A 12762-nucleotide genomic window follows, 5' to 3' on the forward strand; every position below is an offset into this window, starting at 1 on the left:
CTAATACAATTCCCTGGAATTAAAATGAATACGTTAATGGTAGGAAATAGAAGTTTACCCAGCTACTGATGTTCAGGGGAAATTATTAGGACTCCCACAAATGCTAGTTTTCCTGGCTTTACCTGAAACTAGAGCCTTGGGGATTGTTCTGCTGTTGCACTTGGGTCCTGCTTTTGAACTTCCCGGAGGAATCTGGCTGACTACCATGAGAGCAGCTTGCTGGTCTAGATGAGATGTTGGCCTTATATTGTTACTAATGGAATCAAAGACTGAACTGCTTATTTTGTTCAAGACACTCTAGTCGGGGGGGGGGGGGGGCGCGGGGACCAAGAAGGCATATTTCCAAGGTTGTAACCACAAGCTTTTTTCCAGTAAGGACACTGCAGTAAAGAAAAGATTGATGCACCTGGCCATCCTAGCAAAGCGCACCACAAGGTCTGAAACACATCTGATGGCAGCGCACAACTGGGCCAATGGGCATGTAAGTTGCATTTATGCATGACAGGCCCACATATAATGGTAGAAAGAGGGGGAAGAGTGTCTTGTGCCACTTCAAACCACAAATGCAAAAACCATGTTTTTGGATGCTATGTTGTCTTTGGAATGAAAACACCCAGCAAATAAGAATTCAGCAGAGTGCAGAAGTCTCTTCAGCTTAGAACCCTTTTTTGTGGTGCTTGAGTATAATTTCCTTGCAAATGAGAAGCCCACAGCAACTTGACACAAAAGGAGGTTCCAAAGTGTACTTCTGTGCTCCTTGATAATTGGTACAATTTACTGCTTTGAGGGTCCCCCCACCACCGCCATCAGAAATTGCTTCTTCCAACTTGGCCAAGCAGTGCCTTACCGGTAAGTGTTTGCTCACCCTTGGGGGAAGGGATGGACATATATTAAAAAATGGATGTAAAGGCCAAGGGGTACACCACCTTGGGCTCAAGGTTTGGTGCTGCCTTCCATAAGCCTTGAAAGCTGGCAGGGAGGGTTAATTGCAAGGAGCAACTGTTCACAATCATGAAACTCTTGCTCAGAGAGAGGAGTGAGGAAGCCCACTGGTGCACCACCCAAAAGTGGAGGCTAAGAACGTGGATGGAGCCTCTCAGAGAAAGGGCGGTAGGCCAGTGGCGACTCCTTGCAACCGTCAATCGCCCTGATCCATTTTGCTATGCCGCGAGGGGGAAAGGCTGCGCTGGCGTTTCGGGTTCTTTGCTTGCCCTGTTTCTGGGCGGGGGCGGGGGGACTCTACCTGCTCGCTCGCCATCTCTCGCCCGGGGTATAGGAGGAGGGATCACGGCCAGGGAGCAGAAGCCAGGACTTCTTTCTCCTGACAGATAAGTCGGAAAAGTTGGGCTCGATGAAAGAACGAGGGGGGCAGGACTCGAGTTAACACCTGGCCTTGTCGACTGGCTCGAAAGTCCTTTCCTTCTGAGTGCCGTGGGGGCGTGGATTGAGTCCTCTGCGCGTTTCTGGTCATTCCCCAGAGACCCGACGAGATCCAAGACCTCGACGCAACTGCTGCGGTGGCTCGTCGGCGAGAATTGGGCAGCCTGCGGAGCGAAGAGAAATGCCCCCCCACTTCCGTGACCCCTAAACTGGAACTGTCTCTAGCACAAAGCACATACACACACAACATCTCCAATGAAGCGACCGGCGGCAAGAGCCGCAAGACTGGAGGGCCAGTGTTGGGGAAAAGGAAGGCGTGCATGTGCTGCGCGCCCGCGGACGGCGAGGCAGGGGATATTCCTCAGTATTAATTCAGGAATATATTCCAAACTCATGTTTTGGAGAAAGGAGCGGCAAAACAGCACAAATCCCTCTGCGATTTAGCTTTGCTCCCGGCGGGCCAAGGAGATGCTTGCTGGCAGCACATTAAGGAACTGGCTCCGCGCGCGCTTTGAGCACCCGCGGTTTTTCCCACGGTAGCGGGAAAGCGCCCAAAGCCACGCGCTTTTCCAGGGCCCCCAGCCGAGGCCGCCCACCCCGGGCTTCCAAGTTAAGGCGCGGAAAGGCGCTGTGGCGGTACTTTGGATTTACGCCAGAGTAAGCACAGAAAGTATAAAACTGGGCTGGAACGCAAAGAACTCCGGCTGCTACTGCCTGGGGCCATGAGGAACAGCCGCCACCGCTTGGGTCCAGGGAGCCGCCACGCGGGGCTTGCTTTGCGGCGTTTTACTGGCTAAGGCGCCAGGCGGACAGCCGAGGCCTTCTCTCCTGGGAAGGGACGGAGATACATCCCAATGGCCGCTCTGCCCATTCCCGGGCGCCCAGGCAGGCTGGGATCCTGAACGCGGCGCTGAGTCCCAGCCGGGCTGGCAGCATGCAATGTGCCCGGGAGCCGCTAAGCAGCCTCCGAACCGGCAGGTGCCTGCGCAGTCATTCCTCTAAACCCCAGGGGAGACCCAAGAGCTGCGTCCCATCCTGGCAGTGCCCAGGACTGCACTGGCCTTAAGCCAGGGCGTGGGACCGGTAGACTAACTTCACGAGGGGAAGCACCAGGAATCCTTCTAGCCCCAACCTAAACACGTGCAGATCTATTAATGCATCACGCCCACGGGGATCTAGGCTAGAAGATGCGCCCCGCGCCCCGCGAATGTGCTTCGTGCAAGCCCGTTAAGCCAGAGGATGGGCTCGTAGTTGCGGTGCGTATCTTGCGCGCAGGTAGCCCCAGGATTAGTGTACCGGGCATCCCAGGGAAAGCCGGGAAAGACCCCTGGAGAGGAGGGTCTCCGAGACCAGCAGCAGCCGCCGCCGCCGCCACTCAATGTAGTCGGCAATGCAGAGCGAAGTTGACCGAAGGTCTGACTCTGGGAAAGACGGCTTCTACCGCGCCTAAGCACGGCTTGCAGGGGTGTGTTTGGTTCTTGCTAGCGGGTTTATAAAAAATTGTTTTAATCACTACCAAGCTCTGTAAGCACTGGCTCAGACGTCTGCCTTCTGCGCTTGGATTTGCACACACAGCATCCACCATGTTCATGACATAACGTTCGTTACACACCATCTAGGCGAAGTTTAAAAACGCTTATTTAAATTTGTATTTCTAAGTACTGTACAGGGGCGGGGTGAGGTGGGGGGTCATTCAACTGCACAGCAATTTCTCGCTGGAAATTGCCGCGTTTACTTGAGTACATATGACTTCACTCTAATTACGGAACATGGAACAGACCAAGAGAGGATGGGACCCCACAGAACAAGAAGAGGGCAGACCGAAATTAAGCTGGGGCGGAGATTAGAAGGCTTTCACCTTTTAGCCTACGCTCAAAATGACTTGTTGCCATGTGGCACTTTTAAAGCTTAAAAAAAAAAAAAATTAAGGTAACCTCAATGGACTCAATAGGGCTTACTTCTGAGTAGACAAGATCAGACTTGCACTGTAAGATGGCAAGGAGAGCCCTTCTGGATCAAACCAGACATCCTCTTACAGATCCAAATACTCCAGGGCCCTTAGGCCATGCCAGATGGTGTAAAGGGATGTCATCAGGGGAATCTGGAAGTCACCAGGTTGGGGAAACGCTGTGCTGGAGATTCTACCATACTATTAATAATTTTGCAAAACTCTAATCATGTCACACCCCACCAGTTAGTTTTCTCCTGCCCACCCAAGTGAGACCCACATAGCACAGTGGGGCTTATCAGTGCATTCATGTCACTTTAGTTGAAAATGCACTTCTGGCGCAACAGGACACTGTGACAAGTGCCAGAGCGCACGAAAATGTCATTTACCTTCCCACCATACCAGTACCTATTTATCTACTTGCATTGGTGTGCTTTTGAACTGCTAGATAACAGGAACTGGGAAAAAGCAACAGGAACTAGTCCTGTTGTGCAGATTTTAACCGCCAACCTCCCAATCGGCAAGCCCATGAGGTTCAGACCACAGCGCCACCCGTTCCCAGTCCCTCATAACAACCCCTAAAATAGAAGATGTCCTCCGCATTGCCTCTCCACATTCTTCCAGGGAGCTTGCTAGATCAGAACAATATCTAAAACCACCACTCAGAGGCGGTACATGAAATTGGTCACTTAGTCCCTGATGGGTTCAACGCTCCTGGATGATAGTAGTATTCCTAGCTCTTTTGCAATCTCAGTAGCATCTATGAAAAATTGTTGAAAATCTTCACCACACCTGCAGCCTATAAGGTAATTCTTGGTCACTTGGTCTGCTGAACCAAACTGCTTCCAAATAACACTTAGCACAATCACTGACTACTTAAAGAGTGTAAATAGCAGGGCTATTTGCATGTGCTAAAATGTTATGCTTTATAGCACTGACTAGAAGATATATAATTTCATTTTGGATATCTTTTTCTAGGTAGTGAACCATCGTTTCTTGATCTTTCACTCTGTGCAAATAAATGTTTATTCATGATAGATCAAAAAGGGCCAGATATTCTACAAAATTCAAAAAAGTTGAATAGCTAGCACAGTACAACTTTTCAGCTGTACCACAGAATGCAAAGTTTTGCATACCATGAACTCTGAGCAAAGCGATCAAGTGGTCCAAGATTTGTCACCAATATTGTTTTTCTTGCCTAATTTTCTGCTGGTTAGTATCATCAATTATTTTTCCTTTATGTAAGTGCAATTCAAGTTCTCTCCAGATCTGATATTTTCCTCTCATGTGAAGACAGAATTACTTCAACGTTCTTACAGTCTTTTGAACCTGTTCTGTGTAGGATTAGTGCACCATATTTTTTTTGCTGAACAATAGACAGCAAAAAACTCATCTTTTGAAGCTGAACATGTCAACCATTGATAGCACACTACTTCACCATTTGCTAGTCTCCTCATAGTGTATAGGGGAAACTTATGGTTTTTGAGTGTTTGTGGAATTCATGTGATACAACCTGCTGTGGTCCATGTTGTATTGTAAGCTGTCACAAAGTTGTGAATTTTTACTTGTTATGTGATATATATATCTCCAATCAACTCTACGGTTAGTCTATTTTATGTATATTCTAATGTATGAATTACTTCAAAAATTACTTCAAAGATGATAAGAGATATAACAAAAACTAATTTGTGAAAAACTGTGCCCATCAAAGTTTGGTCCTGCCTAGTAGTCCTAAGCTCATCTCTGATCTCAGGATCCTGTAACAAATACTTCTGGAGTACTTCAATTAACTTCTGAGTTAATTGACCCCTTGATGAGCTTATAAAGTTGTCACCAAGTCCAGCCCAAGGAATCCAAATGAAACAAAGTAAAGGAATCTCAGTATATAACCAATATTTATTGATCAGCAGTCACCATTACAAGGAATCATAAAATGTAAAAAAAATAACAAACTAATACAAGTGAAAATAACACCACACTTTTAATATCCTATAATGAGACAGGATGGGTTTTAACCGTTATACTGAGAAATCATTTTATTCAATACAGAGGTTCCTCATTGGCATGGGGCTGCCCTCTGCACATGCCCATTATTTTTTGAGGCTTATAGTTCCTAATTAAATGATTCACAGCATACCTCATAAACTTCTTTTTCACCCCAGTCCCCTTTCAATCCCCTTTCTACACTAAGGTGTTTGTTCACCTCTTGCTCAGCTCCACTGACCCTCAGAGGGTCAATATTGAACAATTTGGGGGAAACTGATTAATAGGTTGTTGCGGGGTGTTTGGTTTTTTTTTGCCCATAATTTCTCAGATCTTGTAGCCTCAAGAGCGCATCTGATGATAATTTTGAAAAGTTGTAGCCAACAAATCTTTTTAGCACAAGCCCATCTACCCACCCAAAAAACCCCAAACTTACCATATTGGAGAGGGAATGTTCAGAACTCAATCTTTGAAACTTTCACCCGGTATCCCCAACATGCTGATACTGGCGCAACAAACAAACAACCCAAAAGAGCTTCTTTTCCTTCATTTTGAGAGGTGTTCTCTGTGGAGCTTGTGCCAATGTCCAGCTGCGCTAAAGCAGCAAAGCAATACTGGAGGCAATTTTAAACTCCAGTATTTACGTGCTGCTAGAGCACAGCAGACAGATGCTCCCCTTCTGCAGTCTTCTCTGTGAGGCTCAAGGATGGCATGATGCTCCCCATCTGTCTGAGCAGGTAGTTGTGCAAAAGAAATGTTACAGGTGGCCTCTTATTTCCTTTAGCACAGAAACAGCTGTGGGCAGTCTTCAGACTGAATTCCATGGGACAATTAAAGCAGATTTTGAAATGGCTTTCACCAATTCCAAACGGCCCTTTTTATCTGCAAAGGCTCCTCCCATTTCCTGCCCCCCACCAACATTCTAAACTTTGAAAAAGAAGGCTGGCTCTGTGTCTACGTGAGCATCCTCTAGAGATTAGGGAATAACATGCAACGATTTCCCCAATATTTATTCAACCTTTGTGAATGCTAGAACGCTTTTAGACAAAAATAAAACCTAACATGCTTTTAGTAAAAATCATTATTTGTGGGGGAAACATGCAACTTAAAAAACAACAACTATTCTAAACATACCTGGCTGTGCAATCTACGAGTTCAGTTAGACTGGGAGCATCTTAGCTCCAGCTGTGCTGATAAATGTGTGGCTGGTTTTCTTGTCTTAGCCCTTGAGGTCATGAGGCAGCCCAGAACGGTCTGTATCTCCTTGTCCCTACAAACCATGTCGTGCTGCTACACCTCCTCAAGGAGAATTATTTGGGCAACTGTTCCAGAAGGAGACCCTGGCTGCAAAGTCAAGCTATGGAGCAGGGTTACACAAGTTACTGGTCCTCCTCTCCTCTCTGCCCCCCCCCCAATATCTATGGGAAGAATGTTGGAACTATAAATAAAACTAGTAATTACAGTAGAACAGTTGCAAAAGGAACCAATACACAACACACACACATTCTTACAAATGGTTGCAATATATATTTTAGATGAAAGTGGTGAGTACAGAGGACAACCAAGGAGTGCTCCTACCCTTTAGACCGGTCTTCACAATTAAACAACAAAGGCTGTTAGAGGAAGTTGCATGTGCTAATTTCTTACTTGGGGAAAACCCCACTCTCCCAGATGTAAGTGTAGTACAAAAAGCAAGAAATACAGACAGTTCATCACACCCATCCGTTTGTTCTCCACTTTTATTTTATTTAAATAAAAATTAATCTGTCAAAACACAAAAACAGGCAATTGGAACTGGGGTGTAATCCAGTGCAATTTAAGCACCATTTAAGTCCTGTTGTTGCCAATATGAGAGTTATACTTAGGCTTAATGGTCTTCCATGAAATAAATGAAAATGATTTAGCAATGGGACCTAGAAGTGCTTAACTTTGGCTGAGATGCACCCAGCACACCTGGGGCACTGATTAGCAGTAGGACTGTGTACAGCTGCCTTTGTCAACCTGGTGCCCTCCAGATGTTTTGTACTTCAACTCCCTATGCCCCCAGCACTGATGGGGGGTACCTAGTTGGCAAAGGCTGCCATACCGTTTCCCAAGCCCTGCAAAGTAACCTCCAAAGAATACTCAACATGAGATAGATCTGCCAGATGCAGGGGCATCTACCTGCCAGTTTCTTAAGAATCCAGAGAGCTTGCTCATACACAACGGGGCACAACCTTTTTGCCACGCAAATAATAAACTGACTGTCCATTGTGAATTGGAGAAACATGTTTTGAAAAGGCATGGGAAGCTTCCCCTAGCAGCAACAAACATTCACCTAAGAGCCGCCCGAAGAGAGTGGAATACAGCTCACCCTGTGAATTCAGCAAGAGGCAAAAGAGAGCACACTTCAGACACGATGCCTGCTGCTGCCCCCCCCCCCCCCGCAAATTCTGCATGGTACTCTCGCTGTTGCGATGGAGATGCAGCCACTGAGTAGAACTGCTGCCTGAAAGTTTAGAAAGAGGAAGCAGACTTAATTGTTGCAGGTGGGGGTCCGTTAAAATCAAATAGGGTTAGATGCAGATTGTGTTTACAGATGTGGAACAGGAGCTGGTACCTCACTCAACCCTTTGCCCAAGGAAAGGGCAGAGAAGAGGCTGTTAGTTATACGCTCTGGCTGCTGACCAGCTCCCACCAAGCAAACAAAGGCTGGTGTTTATGGCATCTTCCAACTTTCCCTCCTCCGCAGACTCCACAGCAGAAAATACACCATAATCATATAGAAAGAGAGAAGTGTGTGCGTGGGCCCACAGAGGCTCCCTTTCCCCTCACTCCAGAAGGCACAAAAGACCTTAGAAGTTATCAGGGGAAACTAATGGCCATGGTCCTTGCAGTGTTTTAATAATTCCTTTTTAACAGACCGATACTTTAGTTTTGCAAAGTTAATGGCTTGCCTAGAACTTTATTTGCATTAGTGAAAGGATGAACCACAAGGTTATATAAATCAGCTGGAAGCAACAAAACCTGCATTTCAACACGGGATGACACAGCTGCACTTTTGACAAAGGGTTTTTGTTACCAAAAATACTTCCATGATCACAGGATATTACAGGGTCAATTCACAACAGCGCTCTCCTAACTCCTGTTGAGAAGCTTGGTCCTGTGAATGGTTCAACTGGTGAGGATGCAGGACAACCCAGACCTGATACAACTCTGATAACTTCATGCACCAAAACCACATAAATTCGAGCTTCCACTAGACTGGATCTCCAGCACAAAAAAATGGCTGTAAAGATTCATTAGTGGAAGGTAAAAAGAGTTGTATGAACCCATCTACACATGTCCAGCAGTTGAACCCTATATTTTAATGGTTTTGTCAATCTACCCGTTTCTTATATAAGTGAACACACACACACACACACACACACACACACACACACACATATCTATACCTTTGCATGCCAGTTATATACTAAGCTGTAGGGAACTTAAATAATTACATAATACAGAAACCACAATCTACAGAAATACAAGACACATCCTAGCTAGACTATCAACTGGGCACAATCCACCAGGAAAGTCTCCTGTGGACATTGCACAAGAACAGAGTAAGGTTCTTGTGCAATTCTCCTCTAAATGGAGATTGTACGGGAGAACGTCCCATTGACTTGCCTATCCCCAGCCTGGAGCCTCTAGAGGTTTTGGACAACAACTTTCATCATTCTCCATTACTGGCCATCTCCATACTGGAGATGATAGGCGCTGTAGACCAAATTGTCTGGCAGACACCAGGTTGAGCAAAGGTGTCCTATATCCAAACACTGCAGCTACATTTAATATTTCCCATTTATGTGTGTACATGGAATGTTCACTTTAGCACCTACCTCAATAATGCACTGCAGCAAGTCGTAATCATATTTTGAGTGGAGTGGGGTAAAATACTATTCATTTGTGAAGAAATACCAAAAACATTATCCTTAAAAATAAAAACCTTTTGAAATAACTTTCCTCCTTCCACTTGCAGCTGGAAAATACACTATCTAGATGTGCCTTGTCTGATTCCTGTCCACCCCAAACTCCTCAGAATGCAACTTTAAGCCATCTCTATACTTTAATTGTTTCAATTTAGGGGAAAGCAGGATAAACATTTTTCAAAAATAAATCTAAATAAATGGCAGCAAAAATTTGTTTCCACTGTAGTATTAGCTTAAACAACAGAACCAAAACACCAAATTGTCATAAATATTAAAATTGTCAGTTTATTAGCAACAGCACTCTCAATCTGATAGACAACTGACACGTTTTTCAGTTTTTCTCATCCACTCAAGGCAAAAGTGTGTGCGCGCACGCGCACACACACACACACACACACACAGAAACAAAAAATGCAGAAAAAGTTATCTACAAGTCAATACTAGGTTAACATTTGCATATAATTAAGTTTACACTTACACTTTAATGTATGGTCCTGCTACATATACACAGCTTAAAGAGGGGGCTGGGAAGTCTTATGCTACATTATTCCATGTTAAGAAGCTTTTTTCAAAGAAAAAATAATAACGCAGAGAAAATAAGGGCTGAGCTCACTGGAAGTTAGAATGCTAAAGTTTTCTCTCAAAACTGCTGACGATGAACTGTATCTTACTAGGGGGAGGTGTTTCAGTTTGGGTAGTGTCGCCTCCTTCAGATTTAAAAGCTACACGGCAGACCTGAAAACGGAATTTCTAAAGAACATGAATTCATTATGTACAAGAGGCGGGGGTTGAAATCTGTCCTGCATCAGCGTTCATTCAAAGTCAGCTGCATGCGCAAGACCAGAACAGTTTTCATTAAGTTCTGCAACCAGCTTTCCGAAGGCTGTAAGAAACCCTATAAGTAAAAAACGGTCTCTTTTAAAAATTGTGTACTGTATACACTTAAAATGTCAAGGGCTTTCTCCAGATTTCTCATGCCCCCCCTTCAGACACCACTGCACAACTAAAGCAGGCAAATGCTAACTTGCACACAACTGAGCCTTCTTGCTGTAACCCCCCGCCCGCCCCGCCAGTCATGAAAGGGAATGCCCCCCCTCACTTAACAGCATTTGCAGAGTTTGAAACAAGAGTGGGGGAGGAACTGTCTTCCTAGGCAACCCCCCAAGATAGTTTTAACTGCTGTTTACACATGGTAAATAGAGTGCATTATAAGACAGTATTCTCTATAAAAAAGAAAAAGTACTATAGTCATGTACGGTATTCAAGACAATGCAAAAGATTGTATGTCAGTCACTCAAATTTCCTGTGCGAAACACAGCAGAAAATATATAGAAAAACATACATTGTTATTCCCGCCTCCCACCCGCAAAAGTATGAAAGTTTTTGGGTTTTGCTGAGCTTTTATACATTTCATTCACACACATTATTATTTCAGTGTTTGTTGTTGAAGGGATGAATATTTGAGCAAAGTGCATCAATGGAGTTCATTTAAAATGTAAGATTAAAGTCATGACAATTTTAAGCAGCATTACAAAATATTAAATTCTATATGAATTTTTAAAAAACCATGACATATAGTGTTTTACAAATAACCATCAGTACAAATAGTTTTAAATCATATTAAGTAAAGTAATTTTTTAAAGCCATAATATAGAAATTGGCTAGTAGTTTTAGTAATTAAAATTAAATTTTCTAAACATATTAAGTGTTGACTCTCCAAAGCAGAATAGCATATTTTTATATTCAAAATATAATTTAAGAACTTATTTTCACAACACCTGTAGAATTAATACATATTAAAACATATACATAATTTTAATATATATATATTAAAATAAAGTATTTCTCAAAAGGCGAGTATTTGAAGTTTTGGTGGAAAATTGTAAGAATGTTGGTAAAGGTTTTTTTTTCTTGTGTATTTAGTTTTTATGTTCTTCACTGTAATTTTAAAAACATCCAGATTTTATGTTTCAATTTCAAAGTGTCTTTTGTGTTTAAAAATGATAATGATATTAATTAAACATTGGGCCAACAAAAAGAGAACAATATGTAGTAAAAAATAGAAATAAATTTAAGATATGTTGAGAAACAGCAACACAGCACCAAATTAAAGTTTCTGCCCGCCCCCCGCCCCCCCAGCCTAGGAGGGTCAGCGGTTAAGTTTATGCTTTCTTCCAAATCCTAAATATGACACAGCAGCTAAAGTGACAAGAGTCCCAAGGCAGCGCAAACTTATTTTCTTTCCAATTCACTTTTGTTGGAGGGCAGGCGGGGAGATGCGGGGAGATGTGTGTTTGGGAAATCTTTTTGGTACAATTGCATTTCTCTTGGGAACGAATCTTGCACCTTTTTAACCCTTTCTCTGCTGGCCAGTGTTGTAACGGTCTGTAACTCTGGAAGTACCCTCCTTTTGCAGAGGGTGGAGGAATGGCGGGGGAGGGGAGACAGAAGTCAACCCAAAAAGGGGGGAAGGAGCATCCCTAGGCTTTCCCCCAGGTTCCAAAGTGTCCCCCTGGCCATTTCAGAACTGCGTCATTTGCGCTCTCAGAGGCAACCCCCCCTCCCGCCCAGCTCCGGTGTGTCTTGAGAGGGGGACGCAAAATTGCACTGGGGGAAAAGTGGGGAAATTAAGGGAGCGGCTGAACGGGAGACTCAGAGTCAACCTAGGTTGTTGTTTTTAGGAGGAAGAAGAAGAAGAAGAAGAAGAAGAAGAAGAAGAAGAAGAAGAAGACTGGGGGAAGAACAGAGGGATATGAAATACAAAAGAGGCAGAGAGAGGGGAGGGATTTTGAAGTTATAGCAAGAAGTTTCTTTAAAGAAAAGAAATCCCCACGAAACTTAACTGTAGAGGAAGCTACTTGCAGATCTGAAACGAAATAAATGGTTTGCCGTCTTCTCAACAGACAGACACACACACACACACAAAAATAAGCCATTTTTTGTAGCTTCGTTCGCTTGTATCGGTTTTTAGCTAAAAAGTAGCAGGAGGAAGAAGAAGAAAGGAAAAGAGAGCGGGTGGGAAACGGGCCAGCTCCTTTTAAATTCGCCCCCCCCCGCCCACATCCCCGTTTCTCCACTTTTAAACCAAAATTATCTCCAGGCTTCAAAAGGGAGCGTCATTTAGGTCCTCAGAGCCAAATTTCCCTATGCTGGAATTGGGGGTGGGGGTCGCACTTCTTCCTCCTCTCCAGCTGCTGGGGGGATAAAAACCCCGTGCTACTTTCTGTTCTTTTTGCCCCCTCCCCACTTTTCCCTCTCCCCCTCCCTTAAAAATAAATTTGGAAAGGGAACCTACCTTAACCAATTGCCCTCTCCGGGGTCCCAAATTTAAAAGTTTCCTCACATGGGGGGGGGGAGAGAGGGTACTATTTTAATGATATATCATTTGTTTTAAAAAATTATCCCACTGGTGGGTGAAGGAGAAATTATGCTGGGGGGCAGTGGCCGGTGCGCCCCCCTTCTCCTCCTCCCCCGCGACGCCTCCTCTTCTCCCGG

The sequence above is a fragment of the Podarcis cretensis genome (assembly GCF_951804945.1).
Source record: "Podarcis cretensis genome assembly, chromosome: Z".
NCBI lineage: Eukaryota > Metazoa > Chordata > Lepidosauria > Squamata > Lacertidae > Podarcis > Podarcis cretensis.